Genomic DNA, 25,176 nt, shown 5'->3' on the forward strand with positions numbered 1-25,176 from the left:
CTGGCTCCCCAGCAAGACTGTGTCACCGCTCCCCAGTCAAGGCTGAGTCGGCGGGAGCACTGTAAAAGGATGGTGAGGGAGTATGTAGCCGATCGCACGACCGTCCTCCGTGACGCCTCTGCCCCCTACAACTACTGGGTGTCGAAGCTGGACACGTGGCCTGAACTCGCGCTGTATGCCCTGGAGGTGCTTGCTTGTTCTGCGGCTAGCGTCTTGTCAGAGAGGGTGTTTAGTGCGGCTGGGGGAATCATCACAGATAAGCGTACCCGCCTGTCAACCGACAGTACCGACAGGCTTACACTCATCAAATGAACAAAGCCTGGATTTCCCCAGACTTCTCTTCTCCACCAGCGGACAGCAGCGATACCTAAGCAATACGTAGGCTGCACCCGCGGATGGAAGCATCGTTCTCTATCACCATCAAAAACGGGGACCTTTTAGCTTCATCAATCTGTGTATAATATTCATCCTCCTCCTCCTGCTCCTCCTCCTGAAACCTGACATAATCACGCCGAACGGGCAATTTTTCTTAGGCCCACAAGGCTCAGTCATATAATTTTTGTAAACAATTTTTATACGTTTCAATGCTCATTAAAGCGTTGAAACTTTCACCTGAACCAATTTTTATTTTAACTGGGCTGCCTCCAGGCCTAGTTACAAATTAAGCCACATTAACCAAAGCGATTAATGGGTTTCACCTGCCCTCTTGGTTGGGCATGGGCAATTTTTCTGACGTACATTAGTACTGTTGGTACACCAATTTTTTGGGGCCTTCGCCTACAGTGTAATCCAATTAATTTTTTGCCCACCTGAATTAAAGCTGACGTTACATCAGCTGTGCTGGGCACTGCAATGGGATATATTTATGTACCGCCGGTGGGTTCCAGGGAGCCACTGTCGGTCCACACGGAGTTGTAACTGCATGTGTCCACTTCTAAAGAACCCCAGTCTGACTGGGGCATGCAGTGTGGGCCGAAGCCCACTTGCATTTAATCAGACGTTACCTCAGCTGTGATGGGCACTGCAATGGGATACATTTATGTACAGCCGGTGAGTTCCAGGGAGCCACCCATGCTGTGGGTGCACACGGAATTCCCATTGCGGAGTTGTACCTACCTGTGACTATTTATAAAAAAACGCGGACTGACTGGGGCATGCAGACACCTTGACAGAATGAATAGTGTGTGGCACATAGGTTCCCCATTGCTATGCCCACGTGTGCAGCTCCTGATGGCAGTGGCACAGGATTATATTTCTCATTGCTTCTGTACAGCATTGTGGGCTATCGCCCCGCCCCTTTTAAAGAGGGTCGCTGCCTAGCCGTGCCAACCCTCTGTAGTGTGTGCCTGCGGTTCCTCCTCATGGCAGACGCACTTATAAATAGACATGAGGGTGGTGTGGCTATGAGGCCAGCATGTGGCATGAGTGCAGCTGAAGGCTGCGCAGGGACACTTTGGTGTGCGCTGTGGACACTGGGTCGTGCGGGGGGGGAGGGGGGTTGGGCAGCATGTAACCCAGGAGAAGTGGCAGCGGAGTGTCATGCAGGCAGTGATTGTGCTTTGTTGGAGGTAGTGTGGTGCTTAGCTAAGGTATGCATTGCTAATGAGGGCTTTTCAGAAGTAAAAGTTGTTGGGAGGGGGGGGCCCCACTCTTGCTGCTATTGTGGCTTAATAGTGGGACCTGTGAACTTGAGATGCAGCCCAACATGTAGCCCCTCGCCTGCCCTATCCGTTGCTGTGTCGTTCCCATCACTTTCTTGAATTGCCCAGATTTTCACAAATGGAAACCTTAGCGAGCATCGGCGATATGCAAAAATGCTCGGGTCGCCCATTGACTTCAATGGGGTTCGTTACTCGAAACGAACCCTCGAGCATCGCGAAAATTTCGTCCCGAGTAACGAGCACCCGAGCATTTTGGTGCTCGCTCATCTCTACTGATTATCCTATTATTACTGTTCTAATTAATATTTAATTTATTTGGATAGAGTTTTCATGGCATACCCACCAATGAGATGCTAAAATAATTAGAGTTTCTGTATGTACTAATTAGATAAAATAACAGTGCTGTACATAGAGGGGAGCCATACCTTAAGCCTTTTGGTGTTGATCCGTGTCACTTTGTTCCATCAATCTCCAACATCCCCCGATTACTCAAGGTCCTGGCTTCTAAGGCTGCTCCGGTCCTTTTTGCCTACATCCATTTAGAAACTTTGACTGCGCCAACCACAGTGTTGGAGACCACAACTTAGGGTACTTAGCAATTTATGGTAAAATCACATGATACTTAGGATTGTGCATGGAGTTTTCCTTTAAATACTTTTCGGTATGTTATAGCAGTTATCCGAGATACAATTAAGAATGGTTTATTGTCATCCCATGTATGGTCTATGTGAAAAAGTGAAATATTGCATAACTTACAGATCTCCGATCTGACCACTGTGCTGTTGCTCCACTTTTGAGGCAGGACGAAGTCTTTCCATAAGTGCTTTAAGACTGCAAATCCCAGAATCCTCTTCTTTCCCCTATTCTTTCTCAGCTTTCCTATCTGGAGCTCAACTACATGAATTCAACAGGCTGGCACTAGTAGTCTGTTCTATGCGAGGTCCTTGCCTGAAGCCAACCTCTCACCTTGCTCGCTTTATGCTGGTGTTCGGACATCAGCAATCACGTGACCACAAGGAACTGGAAATCTTAGGACTCATGTCTATGGGTAGAACGGATTCCGCATGCAGGAGCCCGTAGCGGAATCCGACCCTGCCCACGGCAGAGAACTCCAAGTTAGGGCTCCTGCCTATGGACGAATATTTGCTGCGGAATCTCCGGCAGGCGTCTGGATCCACAGCAAATAGCTCCCATAGCATGCTATGGGAAATTGATTCTTCCTCCACATTTGTGGAAACCAATTGTGGTTTCCTCAAGCGGAGAAAAAAATCACAGCATGCTCCATTTTTCCACGGATTCCACCCGGACAACTTCCGTTGGAGTCAATTAAAGCCGTCCAGAATCCGCAGCTCGTCCACTGGATCGGATGGCTTCCATTGACTTTAATGAAAGCTGTCCGTGCGGGACGTGCACTGAAATGGAGCATGCTGTGATTTGTTTTCTTGACCAAAAGGTCTGCAAAACAAATCTGCGTGCTTTAATTCCAGTGCGGATGCCCATGTGTCTCTATGGGCGGCTTGAACTGTGGATCATTCGCACGGGTGCCCCGCGCAGATTCTGCAATTCAATTCCACCTGTGAACATTGGGCCTTACTAAATTTAATCCCTTGCATTCATATGCTCTATGATGAGCCAACATTGATAAGAGGCAGAAGGCAGCCGTTAGTCATGTAGACTTGTATCAATACATCACACCACAAGAAACTACAGAACGTCCTATGCCATGTAACTGGAGTTCAGAATAGAGAATTGTCCCATATTTGGCAGCAAGAGCATATTAATAAGTGATTTGATTAATTGTAATAACATCATTAGTAAAACATTTTCGCCCACTGGATAAGCTCTTGAATTCTCCTACCACTCGGCCCTGGCTAGTGCTGCATTGTATCTAGTATTGAGCAGCTCAGTATGAGTGGGGCTGCAGTGTGATGGACTGCTGCTCTCTATGTCTTGATTTAGTAGATCATTGCACACAACCTTCAGCTAGGGGCGTACATAGAAATCATGGGGCCATATAGGAAAACCCTAGAATAACTCCCCCCCCCCCCCCCAAGAAAAGATGATATTAGGGGTAGCATATGTATAATGCATTGTGTTTCTATACAGCGGCTCAGCTCAAGGATACCTCTAAATAATCCAGTGACCATATAATAGGTAGATACCAATTCTACACCCCAATAGTAATTACAGTTCAGTTGCCTCCAGTGGTCACAGCTGACATCTTCTCTGATTGGCGACATCTGATTTCCTCCAGCCATGATTTGTGTCTGCGCACTCTAACCATCCTACCACTACCCCCAATATACCTCTCAGTAACCCTCCATAGTACATAAGTCCCCTTCACTGCCTCCAATAGTACTAGTGTACTAGTCGCCCCCTTTAGTACTAGTCCCCCTTCTATGCCCTTCCATAGTTCTAGCTTCCCCTCTGTGGCTCCCCATAGTACTAGACAAGTGTCCCTTCTCTGTGGCCCTACAAAACACTAGTATCTCCTCTCTGTGGCCCCACAAAGCACGTTCATCCCCTCTTTGGGGTCCTACAAGATAATAGAGTCCCCTCTGTGTCATCCCTTCCCTTGAAAGTCTAGCAGCACAAGTTTCACTTACATTCCATCTGCTGCTTTCTCAGTTAGTGCAGGCTGCTCCTCCTCCCCATCCTGCTCTCAAGAGAGGGGGGGGGGAGCATCCTGCACTGACTGTGAAAACTGAGTCCCGAGCCAATGGAATGTAAGCAAAACTTGTGTTGCTGAACATTCAGGGGAAGAAAAAAAATCCCAAAGGATCCTTACAAGGTAGTATGGATCCTATACTATAAATTCACAAAAATACAGCAAGACAAGGGAAAAGTGAATAATGTCAAATTTAAAATGTGATTTTTACTAATATAAGAATAAAATATATGATGTTTTAAAAATTCACAATACATTGTCTTTATTCAAGGGAAGGCAAAAGTGAATCACAGGGAAGGGGCCATTTGGCCCTGGGTTCCCCTGCTCCACAGGCCCTGTAGTGGTCACATCATCTGCCTACATTGGCAGCTCACCATTGCCTTCAGTACTGTCAGTTTGAGTATTTAATCCATTAGGCATTACCTTCACATACAAATTAAATATATATGACTATTCTGACTACAGTATCTCCCGGTATTAGTATAGTATGTCTCCACCGGAAGTAAAATATAACATATGTGCTCAAATAATGGAGTGAAGAGAGAAATAACAGTACTTACTTGGGAAGAGGGAGATCCCCCTGGTGTCAGCAAGTGGAGTGGATCTCCTCCCTTAGGACCCAAAGTAGCTGCTCATTGTCTGCTGCTGGAGATGAGAACTATATGTTTATCCTCAGGACATGATATTCTGGAGTGGATTATCGAGAGGTTGCAGATTACGGATGAAGGTAGGTAGAATGATGGTGATCACCAGTATCTCTTCCTGAAGCCCGACAGCAGCCTCTACAGGTTCCAGGTGTGAGGGAAGCATATCTCTCCATCGGAAGTATGGGTTGGCCGGCCTCAGCTACAGGTAATGCCCAGATCATGCCCCAAAGCTCCCAATTGACTCCTGCACACACAGTTTCACAGAGGGTACAGCCACACCCACATAAACGCCCCCACCCCATGCACAATTCATTACTCTCTACAGGCCTGCTTGCAGGGCTCCAGGGCTTATTACTCCCGCGAGCCGCTACACACAAGACAGGGAGCAGGATACCGGTGACACAGGAGCCGCTCCGGAGTCTCCTGCATGAACTTAGGATTTTTATCAATGAATCCGCTTACACATGTGCCGGGCGACATCAGCAGCTCCTGCCCTACAAAACCCGCCATGGGCCACCCTGCTGTGGACTTGCTGCCATACACACAACCACCGTCTATATCCGCTAGAACTGCGCCCCACATACACCCAACTCTTGTCACACAGCTACATACACCCAACTCTTGTGATACAGCCATAGCCAAATCCACACCCGCTGCCACTTGTCACCCCTGCCCTACACACCCACCCTCACATCCATAGAGTCTTACTGTAGGGGTTTTAGCTCAGAGATGGAATTTGTGAAGATGTGTATGTGCGGGAGCCAATCAGAAGCTTTGTTGGCGTGACCTGGGCGTTACCTGTAGCTGAGGCCGGCCAAACCCATTCTCCAGTGGAGACATACTACACTAATACCGTATCTCCCAACCAACAGCACAAGATAAAAAGCAGGAACGGTGGAAACACAGCGCAAGGTCTTTTTCAGACAAGTGTATTTTCAGTCCGTATTAAATCCGTGTTTTGTGATCTGTAATATGGAGCTAACGTAAAACTATGCCAATATTTGCATGGCTGTTTTTTGCAGCCATGTTTAAAAAATGCAGCAGATGTGTACTACTTTGTTCTATCTTGCGTGAAAAATATGCCCATTATAGTCTATGGAAAGCAGTTATAAAATACGGATGCATCATGATCTTGATTGGTTTGTTCCTCTATATTTGCATTCACTGATTATATTTTCTAATGGGCAAATTTGGATCTGTAGATAATTGTGATAGCAATTACAGATCAGACACTGATGACATATGGTTGTATCATCTGTAACACAGCCATATTACCACACACTCATGAGAAACTCGCTTAGAGTAATGTATGGTCATGTGAGAAAGTAAGAACACTTCAAACATCATTTTTCCCCATATGTGGACATCTAGGTATCTACTTCTGAAACACATAGAATATAAGGATAAAGGCGATGAAACTGGGCAAAACAAAAACACAAACAAATTGACTTTAGAATAGTTCATTCCATAAAATTCTCAAACCTGCCATCTACTTCTGTGGGGCAAGTAAGTACCCCCTTATATTTACCAACACCTTTAAGAACAAAAGTTAGCAGCAGATGAGGGCTGGTGATGAGAACCTAGTCAGCGAGTATCTTGGAGGAGGCTTCTTATTTTATATCTGCTCGCTGTTGGAGCTCTCAGATACATCATATATAAGATTCAAGATGCCAATGAGTCTGAAGGGGGATTTATAAAAACACCAAACAATTGTCATCAATCCTTCCACTGCCCAGAAGATCATCTACAAGTGGAGAAGACTTCGCACAACTGCTCCAGGTCATGCCAGCAAGATCAGCTCAAGAACGCAAGATGCTAAAAGACATCTTTAAGGCACAGTCACGCCTATGTCCCTGGTTCTGGTCTATTTCTGATGTGTGGCTCCATCATTGGAGCATAACAATGGAGAATACCAAAAGGGCTGACACAAACCAGACTTGAACAGCGCCGGATGGACATCATTGACTTTATTGGCTTCCGGCACTCTGACTATCGACCATTAGAAAGAAGGGCACATATAAAAGCTACATAGGGGTACCAGGGGACCATCACTGCTCAGGAATAATATCAGGAGAAGACTAAAGATTAACTATAGACAACTGGGACAAAGCAGGACTTCTGGAACAATGACACAATGACTCCTCTTTATTAAACAAGGAACCACCACATTGACACATTTCGCAGATGCATCCAATTCCTCGGAATGGCTGGGTAGAATGTTGTAGTCATCCGTTCTACCCAGCCTCTAGTGGAGAGGAACCCGGTTTACTCCCTGGTCTTGATTGCTATTTGTCAAGAGTTACGCCCAGCATTTCTGATTTCTCTTTTCAAATGTATTACCATGCCCCATAGCACCTTAAAATATTTCTCAGCACTAATTTCACACTTAATTACACCAATTGGCTTATATAGTCCATCGGAGTAGCTCCACTTCTTTTCTTTGGACAAATGAGAGACACATGATAATCAAAGGCAATATTTCACCAGAACCTAATAGTGTAACCTACAGTGTAAAACATGATGGTGGAGATAACATATGACCAAAAAAACATGTAAGAACCACAGACAGCATTTCACCAGAATAACCTGGTAACTGCAGTATAAAAAATGGTGGTGGACATCTTCTGGTTTTGGGCTTTTGTGCTGCATTAGGGTCTGATAGAATCCACTATGAATACTTTATTTGGCCAGAGGGGGCTTGATGGGAATGTGAGATCATGTATCAGAAGATTGAAGCTCAACACAAAGGGGGCCGAGTACATGACCATAACTCTAACAAGATGGTAATTCACTGGGGCAACTGTGCCTGCAAGAAATCCCTCAGACACTATACAGCTCAGGCAATGTCTCCCATTTGATGTCCAAGATTTAGACAGTAAAGAGACTCAGACGCTGAAGATTGTATCTGATAAAAAGTGTAATAATAGGCATTAGAGCTAAGGGGGCACTTACTTGACAAGTCCGTGAATTTTTGCATTTAAGGGGGTTTTCCAGGGAATTGTTATTGATGACCTATCCTGAGGGTAGGTTGTCAATAGCTGATCGGCTAGGGTCCACTGCTCAGGACCCTGACTCATCAGCTGTTTCGGTGTCTCCTATCAGCCCCACAACACACAGGGTAGGTACCCCCTGAGGAAGCTTGGGGCGAAACACGTGCAGGTGGTAAGGTGGGCTTTATGCATTATGTACTGTTACGTATGTATGTAGGTTCAATCTTTTGTATGCTTGATGTGTCATTCTATATGATTAAATGATTGTTGATATATGGTTTTGCATACATGCATTTTTTAACTTATATATTAGTCTATGAACTTGATATGTTGTATGCCTTTCTTCCGACTGTCTGCTGCACATTGGAGACTCATCTCTGTTATAATGTAACATCTTTTTAATTGTAATCAATAAAATATAGAAAAGTTTTATGGAAGCTTTGCGTGATGACCTATTATTTTGGAGGGTAGAGTGGAAGCAGACAGCTCCGACCCCTGTGTAATGGCCAGCCTTGGAAATTGCAGCTGCAGCTGTCATTGATTTTAATGGGCGTGCGCCTGTAATTACCAGCGCCATGCGCTACACAGAGGTTGAAGCGACCTGCATTCGCTCCACACCTTGTGTGTTTTTGTTGGTGACAGCGGGCACCAATGCAGCTGATCGGTCAGGGTCATCAATAACAATTGCCTAGAAACCCCTTTAATAAGCCTTCTACCATCACACTATGAACATCCAGCAAGTTCCGCGAAAAAATACTGTTTCATTGGAATTATCACGATTTCTAAAGCTTTACAGCAAAAGTTTATGACAAGTTTTCCTTCCATCATTCATTTCCATCCACACAAATATTAATCTACAACAAAATACTATTATGGGAAAAAATGTAAAAAAAATCAATTAAAAATAATTCCCTAATTCTAATACCTGATTTCCTACAGCCATGCCTGAACGTAAAGAAGTTATATGAAGTAATTATGCTCTGTGTATGAGGTTACTAATTGGTGATTTTCCTGTAGAGTGAGATTTGTCTCCTCTGTCCATGATACATATTATTCTCTGTGAAGCAATCAAATTCCACACCTATAGAAGAGTTTCTGGCAGTAAATCTGGAAAACAAATTTGAATGTTTTTATGTTTGTTTCTGATTTTTTTTTTTTTTTTTTGTGAAATGAAGACCATGAATGGTAGTTCCGTACCTAGGAGTCAGCCATTGTTCACACTATAGGTACACCACCGAGATAAGTCTACAATCTTTCAGTATTTGGGCGATTCATTAAAAAGGGCTTTGCACATATTAAAAGGAAGTGTATGGGAAAACAGTGTTGGGATGTTCAGTAAGCAGACAATATTGTTGTAACATAAAGGGATTATTTTCCCTTTCACCAGATACCTGTAGAGCTGAGACCTGGGGGGTGAGCTCATAAATGGCCAAACGTATCAAGCATTTCAGGCACGAAGGGAAAACATATAGTAAAACACGTTTATCCCGTAGTCAGTGCTCATTACATTAATGGGAAAGACAAACAAGGCTCATGAATCAATGTACATGGGCGCTTCACAGCGATACCAGATCCTTCCAAATTCCTTTGCTGGTAATTGGAGGAAAAATTGAATTATTAAAAATCTAATAATTATAAAAAAAAAACTTAAGAAAAAACATTTTGAAAATAGTTCTAAAACGTCCAGAAAATTTTAAAAAGAACAGTTAAAAAAAGTAAAATTTTACAAATCTGAAAAAAACGTAAAGTTGAAAAATAAAATTATGCAAAGAAAAAAAGGTTAAAACGATTTTAGTTAAAGGAAATGTTTATTATAATTGTAAAATAAATCAGACAAATATCAAACAAATGATATTATTAAATATTTTACTAAATTAAATATAAAGTTAGTGTAATAAATAATATTAAAATATTAACAAGTAAAAAAAAGTCATCATGGGCATAATTAACTGTTTCCTAGAACTGTTACAACACCCGGACCAACCAGTGTAACTATAGGGGATGCGGTTGCACCCAGACCCAGGACCCTTAGGGGGCCCATAAGGCCTCTCTTCTCCCTATAGGGAGCCCAGTACTATGAATAAAGCATTATAGTTGGGGGCCCTGTTACAGGTTTTGCATTGGGGTCCAGGAGCTTCAAGTTACCCCTCTGTGTTAAGGGATTAAGAGAAGTTGGGGGGGGTCTCAAGATAAACTTTTGCACCCGGGCCCATGAGCCTTTAGCTACACCCCTACCCGGACCCCTATGATTATATAGGACTGAGCTGAGTCCATCAGGTTCTAAAATTGCAACAGGGCGAAAGCAACCATTACTGGACAATCAGAAGTTCCTTATTTCTTGACTATAGATTACATTCACATCTTTCTATTCTGTTGTAGCTGAATTTTTTTTTCAAAGTTACAACCGGGTGTGTGCCCATATTAATTGGACTTTTCTTGTAGAGTCTCAGCAACCAAGGAGAAACCTCATCCATTTCTTCATACTCTTCTATTCAGCTAACAAGATTGACAGGGACAGAAGCCTTGTGAAATGGAGACCAAAGACGTATGCTGAACCCTATGGCTCCCTGTTGGTTCTGTCCTGGTTTATGTCCCTATGCAGTTTTCTGAGGCAGAGGCAATACTATGAAAGGACCCTTATTGAGAAGCTGATGGTGACAACCTTGTGGCTGTGGATCCTGTTGCCAGTTTTGGAAAAATGACCACTGCAATAAAAAATGTCAACATTTCTGTAATTCTCTATTCACACCACACTTTATAAAGGAAACCGAATGAATTAAAGGGGTTTTTCGGTCTCATAAGGTGATGGCATATCTCTTCTAAATTGACCAGCTGTGAACTACTGATGAGAAATACTTAGGATAGGTCATTAATAGTAGTCCTGTTGCACAGGACCCTCACCAATAAGCTATTCTCTTGGCTGGTGTGTTAGCACACTGAGCTGATTTCTGTTCCAATTATAGTGTCCAAGCTTCGTATTGCAGACATTGAAGTGAATGGGAACTTTGCCTGCAATACCAAGCCTGGCCACTGCAATAGAAACGAAGCTGTCCACTTCCTGCAGAAATCAGCTCAGTGCATGAGTGAACCTGCCTAGAGAACAGCAGATCAGAGGGCATGCCAGGTGGCAAACAGCTGCTGATCTACTATTGGTGGCCTATCCTGAGGATAGAGCATCATTAGTTTACAACTAGACAATCCATTTAAGATAAAGAAATAAGAGCTCAATCACATCAGGGATTTTGCTTTCCATTCTGTTGCTTGATCAGAGGAGCAGCAAAACGGAAAAAAACTGTTCCATTTCCCTTCCCATTGATTTCGATGAGGTTGTCTGAGCTTCAGTTATTCTCAGTTCTGTTCCATTGCATCTGAACGGAAAGATTTTTTTGTTTAGTTCAATTTTTATTGTCTGTTTTTAAAGGGGTTTTTTGATGACTTAAAATTGCTTCACACAGGCTACAGTGGTGGCCGAAACGTCGCCACTTTTTACGATATTTGAGGAATAAAGATACATCTCTGGATGTCATAATACTATTTTTTGCACCAGACTTTGCTGTCCTGCATTGCTGCTTTTCCTTAAAATTGCTTCACAGCCACTCTGTCCTTCCTGGTTGCTGCTGACCAGGTCATGTGACTGCTGCAGCCAATCACTGGCTATAAAAGGTCACTGCTGTGGTCAGTGATTGGCTGCAGCAGTCACATGACCTGGTCAGCAGCAACCAGGAAGGACAGAGTGGCTGTAAAGCAATTTTAAGTCATCGAAAACCCCCTTTAAACAAGTATGAACAGCGGGGAAAGACAGAGAGAGGAAATACAAAACGGATCTATTAAAAACGGATCTAAGTAGACAGAAATTGTCCTTTTTTGACTTATATTAAATAAAGGAAACTACGGTTTCTGTTTTGCTATCAGTTTTATTTAAAAAATGATTTATTTTAAAAAAAAAAGCAAAATGCTGACGGCATAAGTCCTAAGTCATACCCACCTCCTTAAGGGCTCATTCACATGAACGTAAATACACCGCATATGGCATGCCTATTTTTTTGCACAGTGAATAGAACCCATTGATTTCAATGGAGTCATTCACAGCTGTGAATTTTTCATGAGATTTTTGGTTACATGAAAAAAAAAAACGCAGCATGTCACATTTTGGGGTGTATTACGCACAAAAATAGCCCATTGGAATCAATGGGCTCGCATAAATAAGCAGCAAATATGCAAGAAATCAATGGGATTCATTGCAGGGTTTTTCTTTACGAATGTAACAAAAAATGCTGAAAGTCAGAAATACGCAAAGAATCGGTGTGTTTTGGTCCAGGAATGTATATAAGAAGGTGAGTATGACATTTCTTTATATTACCAGTCCATACTGTAATCTGCGATGGGATGTTCGTACAAACGATCCTACGGACAATACTATAGGGCAAACTTTACTCTCACTGCTTTCACATGTGCAGTCGTGATGTCGTCTTTGAAGACAAATGTCAGAAAGGGATTGGAAATGGAGTAATATATCAGTACTAGAGATGAGCGAGCGTACTCGCTAAGGCACATTACTCGAGCGAGTAGTGCCTTATGTGAGTACCTGCCCGCTCGTCTCTAAAGATTCAGGTGGCAGCGGGGGAGAGCGGTGAGTTGCGGGAGTGAGCAGGGAGGAGCAGGGGGGGGAGAGAGTGAGAGAGAGATCCCCCTCCGTTCCTCCCCGCTCTCCCCGCCGGCACCCGAATCTTTTGAGATGAGCGGGCAGGTACTCGCATACGAGTAGTTTGCCTTAGCAAGTATGCTCACTCATCTCTAATCAGTATATCAGGAACCCCTCCAGCCTCTTACCTCCAATGGAAGGCTAAAGCACGACGTGACCAGATCATTGGAAAATAACACCATTAACCCCATCTAGTCAGTAAGTGCTCTACCCTACTAGCAGGAGTACAAAAACTTCAAAAATATCCAGTGTACTGACCGCCTCAAGTAATGTCCAATTTAATAGATCAGTAATATTTCTGACAGCCCACATCGGTATATTAGTAAATGCAAGGATCGGTAAGATAAACACATCACTAATCTCTTTCCTGTCTGGAATTCCAGGCTGATGAGCTCTCACATGCACTGATACACTGTAACACATCTTCAGCTGTGATAAGTATTAAATGAGTTTACAGGCACTTAAATATTGATGATCTATCCTATGGATCAGTATCAGATCAGTGGGGGTCTTAAACCCAGCACCCGTGTTTGAAGGGGAAGCGGTGCACAGGTGAGCGCTGCCACCACTTTTTCGTCCTGCGGCGTCACATTTATCAGCCACATGGCCTATCTGTCTAATCCAAGTCAACGGGATCTAGCTGCAATACCAGGTACTTCGGCTTTTTAGTGTACAACGTTGCTCCTGGTATACAATGAAGAAGTCGCCCGGCTCCCCTTAGCCCCTAAGGGCAGGTCAGCAATGTTTAGGCCCCAGAAAACCACTTTAATGATATGTCTACGCTGCACAGAATCTGCCTGTTAAGCATGGCAGGAAGCCGTGGCCATGCCGCATATTTCAGCTGCTGTTCTTGCCACGGATCCGTGGTGATTTTTCCAAAACCGACAACAGGATCCATGCCAACATGGAGTTAACCCTGCCAATGGGCAAAATCCGTGTGTGGAATTCCAACGCAATTCCCCATAAAATGTGACTTTGTGACAGCGATCTGTACAGAAACGCATTGGAGTTCTGCACGTGGCTTTCTGCGCGGTTTTACAAGCAGAATCCGCTATTTGAACGCACTCAATCAGGTTTTATGCATCAGAATCCACATGAAAGTCTGAACCGCTTTGTGTGGATTTTTAGGCAGATTTCATCCTTTCTGATGTCTGCTGCGGACCCGCCTCTAAACTTGCATCAAATTCACTATGTGGGACTAACATAGTATGTTAGGCTGAAAAATGACAAATGTCCATCCAGTTCAGCCTGTTTCTATCCCCCCCTTGTTGATCCAGAGGAAGGCAAAAAAAACCTAATAAGGCAGAAGCTAATTTACCCTATTTTGGGGGGGAAATTCCTTCCCGACTCCATAATGGCAGCCAGAGTAATCCCTGGGTCAACGTTTGAGATCAACAACCCCGCTGATCACCTAATGTCTATATCCTATAATATTGTAGCGCTCTAGATAGACATCTAGTTCCCTCTTAAACGGCTTTATCAATTTTGCCATCACCACGTCTTCAGGCAGAGAGTTCCACAGTCTCACTACTCTTACAGTAAAGAATCCCCTTCTATGTTGGTGATGAAACCTGCTTTCCTCTAGACGTAGCGGATGCTTTCTTGTTACCGTCGCAGTCCTGGGTGTAAACAGATCATGGGAGAGATCCTTGTATTGTCCCCTCATGTATTTATACATGGTTATTTGATCGCCCCTTAGCTGTCTTTTTTCCAGGGTAAATAATCCTAATTTTGATAGCCTCTCTGGGTATTCCAGTCCCCCTATTCCGTTTATTAGTTTAGTTGCCCTTCTTTGAACCCCCTGAAGCACTGTAACATCATTCCTGAGCAGCGGTGACCAGAACTGTGCACAGTATTCCATGTGAGGCCTGACAAGTGCCTTATATAGTGGAAGGATAATATTCTCGTCCCTCGCCCCTATACCTCTTTTAATGCACCTCAAGACTATTAGCTTTTGCAGCAGCTGACTGGCATTGATTGCTCCACTTAAGTCTACAGTCCACTAGTACCCCCAGGTCTTTTCCCATCTCACTTTTCCCTAGCGGTACCACATTTAGTGTATATTGGTGACATCCTTTTCTCCTGCCCATGTGCATAACCTTACATTTATCCACATTGGACTTCATTTGCTTTTTTTATTACCCAAGCCCATAGTTTTTTCTAGGTCCGTTTGTAGCCGTACCTTGTCCTCTGTTGTATTAATTATCTTTTATAATTTCGTATAATCTGTACATATTGATATTTTGCTGTGCAGCCCCTCTATCAGGTCGTTGATAAACATATTGAACAGAATGGGGCCTAATACTGAACCCTGTGGCACCCCGCTAGCGATACTAGCCAATCAGAGTATGAACCATTAAGGCTGGGTTCCCGCGGAGCAGAATTGCTGCGGATTTTCTGCACGGAAATTCTCCCGGCAATTTTTATTGCAGGACAAAGCAGCAAAGTGGATGAGATTTGTGAAAAGACGTTGCGCCCAAACAGCGAAGAAACTGACATACCGCGCGGAATTCAAAGCCGGGGCATGTCAATTTTATTGCCGTTTCCGCTGCCGGATCTCTCCTCTATATAAGGAGAGATGGCCACGGCGGAATGCAGGCGGCGAAGCCCAGGCGGGTTTTAAAGCTAACTTTCTGCCACGGAAATCTCGTGGAATTCCGATGCAGTCCCGCTGTGGTCATTCCGCAAGCGTTCTGTGAGATTTACTCCCCATGTAAACCCAGCCTAATTACCACCCACTGTTTTCTATCTCCGAGCCAGTTCTTTACGCAGCTACACACCTTATCGCCCAGACCGAGCTGTCTCATTTTATATACCGTATCAGCCTATTGTAGATAGATATGAGATAGATAGATAGATAGATAGATAGATAGATAGATAGATAGATAGATAGATAGATAGATAGATAGATAGATAGATAGATAGATAGATATAGATAGATATGAGATAGATAGATAGATAGATAGATAGATAGATAGATAGATAGATAGATAGATAGATAGATAGATAGATAGATAGATAGATAGATATGAGATAGATAGATAGATAGATATGAGATAGATAGATAGATAGATAGATAGATAGATAGATGATAGATAGATAGATAGATAGATAGATAGATATGAGATAGATAGATAGATAGATATGAGATAGATAGATAGATAGATAGATAGATATGAGATAGATAGATTGATAGATAGATAGATATAGATAGATATAGATAGAATATGAGATACATAGATATGAGATAGATAGATTGATAGATAGATAGATAGATAGATAGATAGATAGATAGATAGATAGATAGATAGATAGATAGATATAGATAGATAGATAGGAGATAGACAGGAGATAGATAGATAGATATGAGATAGATAGATAAATAGATAGATATGAGATAGATAGATAGATATGAGATAGATAGATAGATAGATAGATAGATAGGTAGATAGATATAGATAGATAAAAGATAGATAGATTAGATAGATAAATATGAGATAGATGGATAGATAGATATAAGATAAATATATATTAGATAGATAGATAGATAGATAGATAGATAGATAGATAGATAGATAGATAGATAGATAGATAGATAGATCATGGACTTTCTTCCTTCATTGGTCACAGATTATACACTCCGTAAATGACATTTTGCGCCGCAGGATGTATTCTGTTGTGTGATATGAATGCGGATCAGCGAGGGGCAGCGGTCAGCGTCTATATATTGCACATGGGGGGCTTCATATGACATGATGCTACTATACGGGAGATAGAAACCTCTTTGGGAGAAGGGCCAAGATAGAGAAAGTGAGAGAGGAGCCGGAGGATTAGGGACATAAAAAGCTATTTAGTGGAAAGCTAAATATTATTTTGTTTCAATAGAAAGGGTTAATAACACAAAGCGCATGTTGATCATTTCACCCCACTGGTCGCTGGGAAGGCTCGACGACAGGACAATGCTATCATTATTACATGCCCTTTTCTCAGTGGATTTTCCACAAAATCTTTAATAATTTGATTCTTTTCAGGCCCAGCAGCCAGCTGAGCTTTTTAAGAACAGTAACAAAACCCAGAAAAAAATCCACTACTGAGAGAGAGGCTTTGGCGCAGAGATATGCAGAAGCCGATTAGGTCTGGCCTGAATAGACAACGGGAGGGCCTAGCGTAGAGGCTCAGCCTGCCGCCTCCGTCTCATTCATCGCAGTACAATATCACCACCAGAGTCCAGGCCCAGACACTAAACTACACTATTATACCAACCAGATTGATATAACAACCTCGCCTCCCGGAACGAGTGGAACTCGCAGACAATGTTTCGGTGCTGGGGCCTATTCACACGGGAGGAGGTTTTCTTTTCTTATTACGCATATCAATTCTTAATTGTGCAACACACACAAATTACTAACACGGAGACACAATCGCCAGGAACACGATGGAGGGACGACATTCTCAGGAACCCCGGTGGAGCCGACATTTCTCAGTCACTCCGAGGGAATTACCATTCTTTATTTCAGAAGTATTAGTTGCACAGTTCCTCGCTCCGGGACGTGAAGGCGGGGGGGGCTTTTACTTTTTTGCAACTTTTGGGTAAAAAAAATGGGAAATTGGATTCTTTATATTGTTTAGGATATTTTATCCTTTAAATCGACAATTAATCCGATATTGAAAATTTCGCAATCCGCACTATTGCTTCACTCTTCTGCTTTCGCTGACTTTTCACCGTCTCCTCTATAAATTCTATTAAAGACTTTTAAGTACGGTAAGGGCTTATTCAGACGACTACATGTGCAAAGACACTCGCCGCACCGTGATGAGGTCGATTTGCACGCGTCTGTGCATGTTACTGTAGTTTCTGCGCACGCAGGGCCAGTTCACACCATTTCCGTGGATTAAATGGCTACATCCGCCGGGTTGAAGAAAGAAGTATCCGGCCGCGAAGGAAGGAAGAACCGCATCGTCCAGAGCAGGTGAGTTTAATTCAGGCGCGGGTCTCCTGCGGATCCGGACGGCTTCCATAGGCTTCAATAGAAGCCTGCAGGAGGTGTCCACGCTGGAGACCCGCACCTAAATGGAGCATGTCCGGATTTTTTCCTGCACACGGGACCCGCGCCTGCAGGGAAAAATGGCATCCGCAGGTATTTAACTACCTGCGGGTGTCTAATGCATCCCTATGGGGCGCGGATCCGCGTGCAGGAAAAACGCTGCGGATTTAAAATCTTAATTTGCCCGTGGACATGAGGCCTAAGGGCCTATTCGCGAAAACATATTTGAATGTGTAATACACAGAGAACAGAACCCGTTGATATTAATTAGTTTGTTTCAATTTCCCTTTTTTGCGCGCAGAAAAAAATGCAGCATGTTGTATTTTTGTGCGCATTTGCACACCAAAGGCCCCCATGGAAGTCTATTGGAGGTGCGCAAATGCATGCAAAATACGCACACAAATGTGCAATACGCTGCACGATTCCGTGAAAGAAAGAACACTTCTGGACTTCATTATACTAAATAGCCTTTAAAAATCACAGCGGGGATGGTGTCCCGCGCCCATGTGAACTGATCGCAAAAAGTACAGTATTATGCACCAAAAGGCGCGCAAAAGTGCTTTGTTCACAACACAAATACGTTGCACTTAAGCGCATGCGAAGACGCTTATTTCAGCAATAAGAAGCCCTGAAGGTGGGACAATCCCATAAGCAAAAAATACAAAAAGAGTCACCAACTTGAGAGCTTAAACACATTGTCGTGTTTTTGTCCGGTATGCGGCCCTGATAATAGGACAAGGCGAAACCATTGATTTCAATGGTTTAGTTTTCACGATCGGGATTCTCACCAGTTAATCGTATGGGTGAGAAAAGATGGGAGTTGCCCTATGTAGTATTAACTACGTGCGGGAACGATGGGGCAGAACCTATCTCCGCGATTTTTTTTTTTCAAACTTCTGCGCTATGGTGCGGAGTTTGAACGGCCAAAGGGAAAAAAAAGACCTTGTTTATACCGGCAGATACATTGTTGCCGCATTCAAACAAAAAATCATTCGGTCGTTCACATTTTATGTATAACTAAATGAGGTCGACTTAACGAGCGCTATTTAAACCGAACGATTAGTGAACGAGCCAACGATGATTCTTATACCTGCATAAAATGAGCGATGAACGAAAAGCAAACAATCATTGGCTGAATTTACACTGAGCGATTAGCGTTCATTTTCACTTGTTTGAACGATAATCATCCCGTGTAAAAGGGCTTTAACAGGTTGAATGTATTAATGGAAGAATGCTGATTGGGTCCTAGCCCTTAAGAGTATACCAGGGGAACCCGCAACATTGGTGAGAGTCAACATATATGTTCTGCACGTTGAGTATCACAGATTACATTGATGAAAGGGTCTTTGTCAAAAACAGTGAGTTCTGTGTTTGGCAGTATTTCAAGATGTTTGGCCTGTGAGTTCAGGAATGGATATTCTAGATATGACTACACCCAACTGGACTATTCCCATCCCTTCACCAATGCCGAAGAGCAACATAGTATGGAAAGACCCAGAGAATTGGAAGCAATATAGTTACCAGAAAGACTCCAACAGTGTCATTGGCTACCAAGGAGACCACAATCCAATGGTTTACAGTTTTCTTGGGTAAGTGGAGAACTATATGAATGAGTATCTGGGGGTAATTAATATTTTAGCCTATATTGCTATCAGTTTCCTCTGATTTTTATTCCCTGGAGTATCACCTGTGTCGTGCACAACGTGAAAAAGACAGAGTCATCTTAGCAAAAAGTATGGATAAAAGTTTGACCGAAGGATTTTGAGGCTTCTTGAGTAAAGGACAAAGAATGAGGCACCAGATTCATGCGGAGGACATGTTCAGAGAATTTATCAAGAGCCTTAAAGGGGTTTTGTCATTAAAAGAAAAATTATCTAAACCTACCTATTCCTTCCCTGTCTGTCTCCTTATCACATCTTCTCCTGGTTGAGCTTCTCCAGTGCCCCAGATCAGCTCACTGCAGGCTGGGCCCAGCTTGTTATGAAGGCTGCTTATCACAAACTCCTTCCTGCTGGGTCAGTGAAGGTCACATCCCTGTGCTGTAGCTTCACTGCCTAGGAAGGAATTGTAATCTATTTCAGAGACAGCTGGCATGAGCAATCTCTGAAGAAGATAGGCAGCCCTCCTGCTGGCCTGTGAGCTGTGACCTAACGTACATTGTCAGACTGCCAACCTAATGTAAGTAACCTCACAGGAAGGAGCAGAATCAGGCAGCTGGAGGTGAAGTGAGCACCCAGACTGCAGGAGACAGGAGAAGATAAGGGAGGTGAAGATCTGGTAAGTAGACTGATGGGGGAGGAGTATATAAGTAGAGCATTTTTCTTTTTTAGTGACAGAACCCCCTTTAATGAATAAGTAAAATAGATCAGGGTAAGGTTGGAGGTTCTGTCACGGATCCGTTTTAAAATGGCAAAAGAAAAAGAACTGCATGCAGCACTTGTATTCAAAAGCCGGGCAGCTGGACAGAAAGCGGACATTATAGTCAATGAGGTCCATCCAGCACTGCTTAGTTCCATCCAGAGACGGAACTGTTTGGCCACAGAGATTCCCCTTCTCTGCCCCTTAAATAGAACAGGAAAGCGGAACCAGGAACACAGATGTGAAACCACCCTTAGATGGAGACTTAATGGATACTGGCACCACATCTTAGTCACATAATGGTACCAAATCTAAGTCTTATAATGGTACCAAATCTAAGTCCCGTAATGGCGCCTTAGAAATCGTTAGGTGGACAGTAGAATGGAAATTAGTGGTGGGTAAAATGTGACAAGAATATTTGAGGTCTACAATGACCAACAGGGAATGACAGCAACAAAACCTAAAGTCTAAACTTGAAACTGAGCTTTATAAATGCTTAAAGTATAAAAGCGAAGCAATAAAAGCTGAGCTGCTATGCACGCTTTTGCGATGTTGTCATATTTCAAAGATAGGTTTGCTCTACTTTCCTACATGAAATGGGAAGCCTCACCAACTAATGTGGCCTCCGTCCTCACATAGCAATGCATGGCCACCAGCCATCAGAACGGAACCCACTTTTTACTAATTACTATCCCGACGGTGCAGAGGATACATGATATAACATCTGATTCTACATATATAGCAGTATAGTTTAATAAAGCAGGTGAATAAAAGAAGTCCAAACGTATGTAACCCCTGTGAAGTGGATATGTGCAACTACTTCTAGCTGGCCATGTTGGTTCGGGCTCTAATTGGCTCTTTGGCTACCCACACGTAGGACTCTCAGCCTATTCATCTTAGATCCATTATTCAGTCTTGAGGAGATGTAGATACTTCCATTTTCCTGGTAAAATCAGCTGAGGTTCATATGAATTTCAAAGAGGAGACGTCGATAAGATTTTTTTTTTATTATTCGAAGGAGATTTAAGTCAAGAGAAATTATTCATGGAAGTGAAAAATGCATGAGGCTGTCCCATGCTGTGAATCGTGATCCCGGACAGATAAGAGCCCGATGTGTCCTGGAAGGTCAGCGGCTTTTAATCATGGTGCAGATGTATGATGTAATCGCACAGAATCCTATTATTATACTTCTGGGTGTGCAAGTGACTCAGGCTTCCAGGGTGGAATAGCAGATTATTTCTACTAACTCTCAGTAATGAACTTTACTAAAACAGCTCAGTTATCGCACAGGGACAATCGGCCTCTTGTCTTCAGACATTTTTTCATACATTTAAATTAAAGTGTGTGCGACCTCTTGTACAAGGTTATCTGGGATCACTGACAAATGAAGCTCCGCAAAAATCTTACACAAGTCCCTTAGTCAAATGGAATGAATGACAGAAGTGGACGAGGTGAACCCGGAGAAAATTGTCCTTTGCCGAATTTCACATTTCGTAAACTTTGTTTTAAGACAATGAAGATTACAGATTGATGGTTAGGCTCTGTTCACACATGGGTTGTGTTTTTTATTCATTATGAATGGAACCACAAACCACAGTTTCAAGACTGTACCAAGACTGGTTGAACCATGGACAGACATCTGAGACAAGATCACACAGCAGCGGTTGATTCTAGAGGTGAGCTTTGGGTGGCATGTATGGTATCTCAGCAACAATGTGCCATGGTGGAGTAACTGACCTAGCAGTATAATAGTGCAGAAGGTAGGCAAGTTTCCACAATGACCATGTGATGCACTTTGTATTGATTGGCGTTCAATAGTCAAAGACCCATAAGTGTTCCAATGATGACATTGCTAACAACACCTTGCACAGGCCCAGGAAAGACTTCAGTAACCCTTGAACACATGTCAGAAGGTCATCTGGAGTGACGAGACCTCCTTTCTAGTGAAACATATGGATGACCAGGTCCATATCTGACATAAACAGCTTGACGCCGCATCCCCTGGGTGAAGCATTGGGATTCAGCAGTCAAGTAGTAGCAGTGTCATGTTCTGGTGGGCATTTTCCTGGCATGGCCTAGGATCACTAGTCATCATACCACAATCCTTGAATGGTGAAAGCTTCAGGATCTTGTTAGCTGATCATCTGCACCTATGCCTTCAGGAAGTCTTTCCCGACCTCAGTGCCATCTTTCAACAGGACAGTTCTCCATATCATTGAGCTGAGATCCCTGGAGAATAGTTGGAGGAACATGACACTAAATTTTCCATACTGCCTTGGCCCCAAAATACACCACACTGTAACCCCATTGAACATGTTTGAGATATGATGGAAAGAGCAGTGATATCTGCTCCCAGTCATCTGCAAAATGTGCACCAACTGACAAAGCTGCTGCAGTGGGTATGGGTTGAGTTGACTGGGGAACATGTTTGCTACCTCGTGGAATCTGTTCCCCAATGTCTGAAAGCACTGATTACCCCAAAAAGGTGGACCAACCTGTTATTGAGTAGGCGTTCTTAATGCAGTGATTGTTTAATGCAGTTCCTTCATAGCATGTAAGCAAATCAGCGAATGGCTCTAAAGCCCCATTTACACGCAACGATTATTGCTCAAAATTCATTCAAATGATGGCTTTTGAGCATTGCGTAGAAATGCTTCCATCTTTCATTCTTCGGCTGAACGAAGATTTTTAGTTGAGCTTAAAATCCATCGTTCAGCCAGAGAGAGAGAGCAGGGATCGCGCGCTATGTTCTCCACAGGAGCGGCTGATTACATTGTATTCAGCTGACAGCCTGTGGCAGCCCGTGTGAAGACAGTGAAGCTCAGTGCAAAGTCCAGACCACATGCTGGGATTTGCAAACAGCTTCTGGAGGCTCATTTACATGCAAATAAAGCTAATAAAGTGCTAATAGGCATTAGTGTCCAATAGCAGTTCGTGCAAAAAAGATTGCTAAAACTGTCAATCTTTTAGTCGTTTGAAAGATTGTCATTGTGTTTAAATGAGCCTTAAGAGTCTTCTAATTACATTACTCCTGGCTGGAGCAGTTGTTTTGGGATCTTCAAGAGATCTCAAATTATGGTGGTACATCATGACAAACATTGCACTGGGGAAAGAGTCAAGCGTTCTTCTGCAGTTCATACTAAAACTATGTAACTATCCACTTCATGTTGAAAAACTAAGTTCTGTATCAGTGTGACAAGACAGCAAGTAACAAGGCCAAATGTACCCTCTAAATAGCCCCCAAAGAGCAAATCATGGAAACAGATGGCATATTTCTGTAATGGTCGATGGTCAAGACTAGAGATGAGCGAGTATACTCGCTAAGGCACGTTACTCGAGCGAGTAGTGCCTTAGCCCAGTATCTCCCCGCTCCTCTCTAAAGATTCGGGGGCCATCGCCGGTGACAGGTGAGTTGCGGCGGGGAGCGGGGGGGAGCAGGGGGGAGAGAGGGAGAGAGAGATCTCCCCTTGGTTCCTCCCCACTCTCCCCCGCCGATTCCCGCCCGCCAGCGGCCCCGAATCTTTAGAGACGAGCGGGGAGATACTCGGCTAAGGTACTACTCGCTCGAGTAATGTGCCTTAGCGAGTATACTCGCTCATCTCTAGTCAAGACCAGAATCTAGTTGCCATAACAGTTCAGGGCAGTATAGCCACAATGGTCAGGAACACGCCAATGTTCAGTACACAGTTATTAGCAGTATTAGGCTTTACTCGCACGAGCGTATATACACGACTATGTTGCTGCGTTTTCTTATCCGGCTGATATGCGTGACCACCTGAGGCATTCTATTCCAATGCATTCATTCACAAGGGCGAATTTACAATGCGTAAAAATGTCTCACCGTAAAAAAATGGAACATACGTGACCGAAATGCGCACCGGCGATTATACACTGGGTAAAAAGATAGTTTTGGTTCTGTCTTTCGACCGATATATGCCGGCGGGTCCCATAGACTCCTATGGGAGCTGGGGAAAAAAGGGAGGGGGCAGTTTATCAGCATCCAACGCTGTGAAGAGCTTATAGCTGCCTCTATTTAGGCTTTTGAAATCATTCTGAGGATTTATGCCGTGCGAGGGTTTTCCGGTGCGCAACGTATGAATGGATGAGAAAACACTAATTAAGCTCCGGACTTGATCACAGAAAATCATCCATTCATGCAAATTTACGGCACAGACATGTGAACGTAAAAACACATACGCTCGTGTGAAGGAGCCCTAAAGATTCAGCTAAAGTTTGGCAAAGGTATAGAAGTCAGCGATAACTAATAATGAATTAATAGTAAACGATTTTTTGCATTTACACTGGACGATTATCACACCAACTCGTTTGTATGACCAAATTATGAGCGATAATCGTTACGTGTAAATGGCCCTTTAGTCAGAAGCGTAGTCAATACTTAGCTAATGATCGGTACACAGATAATAGTAACAGTTGAATAGCACAATAATCTGTCAAGGAGAAAGTCAGGCTTTATATAGGAAGTCCAGAGGTGAAGCTAATTAGTCAATCAAGCTAACAAAGCAAGGAAATCCCAAGAGGTAAGGAACTAGGTCAATGGGATTAGCAAAGACCTGTCCAATTTGTAATGATACCTACTATAGGTGCTCTTTCGCTGATCAATTACCCGATGCAAATAAGGGAGATGGAACAATACCTCTGCAGCGACACCTATTGGATGGCAGCATTCCTCCAAATCAATGCCTGACCCTTTATACAGGTCTGTAGAGCAAGGATTGGGAATGGAAAACCAAACTAGAATCCATACACAGACAGCTGTTTCGGGGTTTTTGCCCCTCATCAGTGTGCAGTAGGCTTCTGGCTTGGCTAGTGAGAGGCCTGTGATGTGGGTCAGGAGGGGTGACATCTCTCCTTAGGGAGAGCACCAAGAAGGTGAGTGAGGAAACATATTGGCCATCCATGGTCCTCTGGGTAATATGCAAATAAGGAAGATGGAAAAATACCTCTACAGCGCCACCTTTTGCACAGTGGCTAGCAACACAAACTGTCAGACATGGCTTGATGAAGTTGTAGTAGAACCAGGCAGGTAGCAGAAAATCTAGCAGAGCCAGACAAGTAGAAGACATTATAGCAGAGCTGGGCAAGTA

This window comes from Eleutherodactylus coqui, chromosome 12, assembly GCF_035609145.1.
Source record: "Eleutherodactylus coqui strain aEleCoq1 chromosome 12, aEleCoq1.hap1, whole genome shotgun sequence".
NCBI classification, from domain to species: domain Eukaryota; kingdom Metazoa; phylum Chordata; class Amphibia; order Anura; family Eleutherodactylidae; genus Eleutherodactylus; species Eleutherodactylus coqui.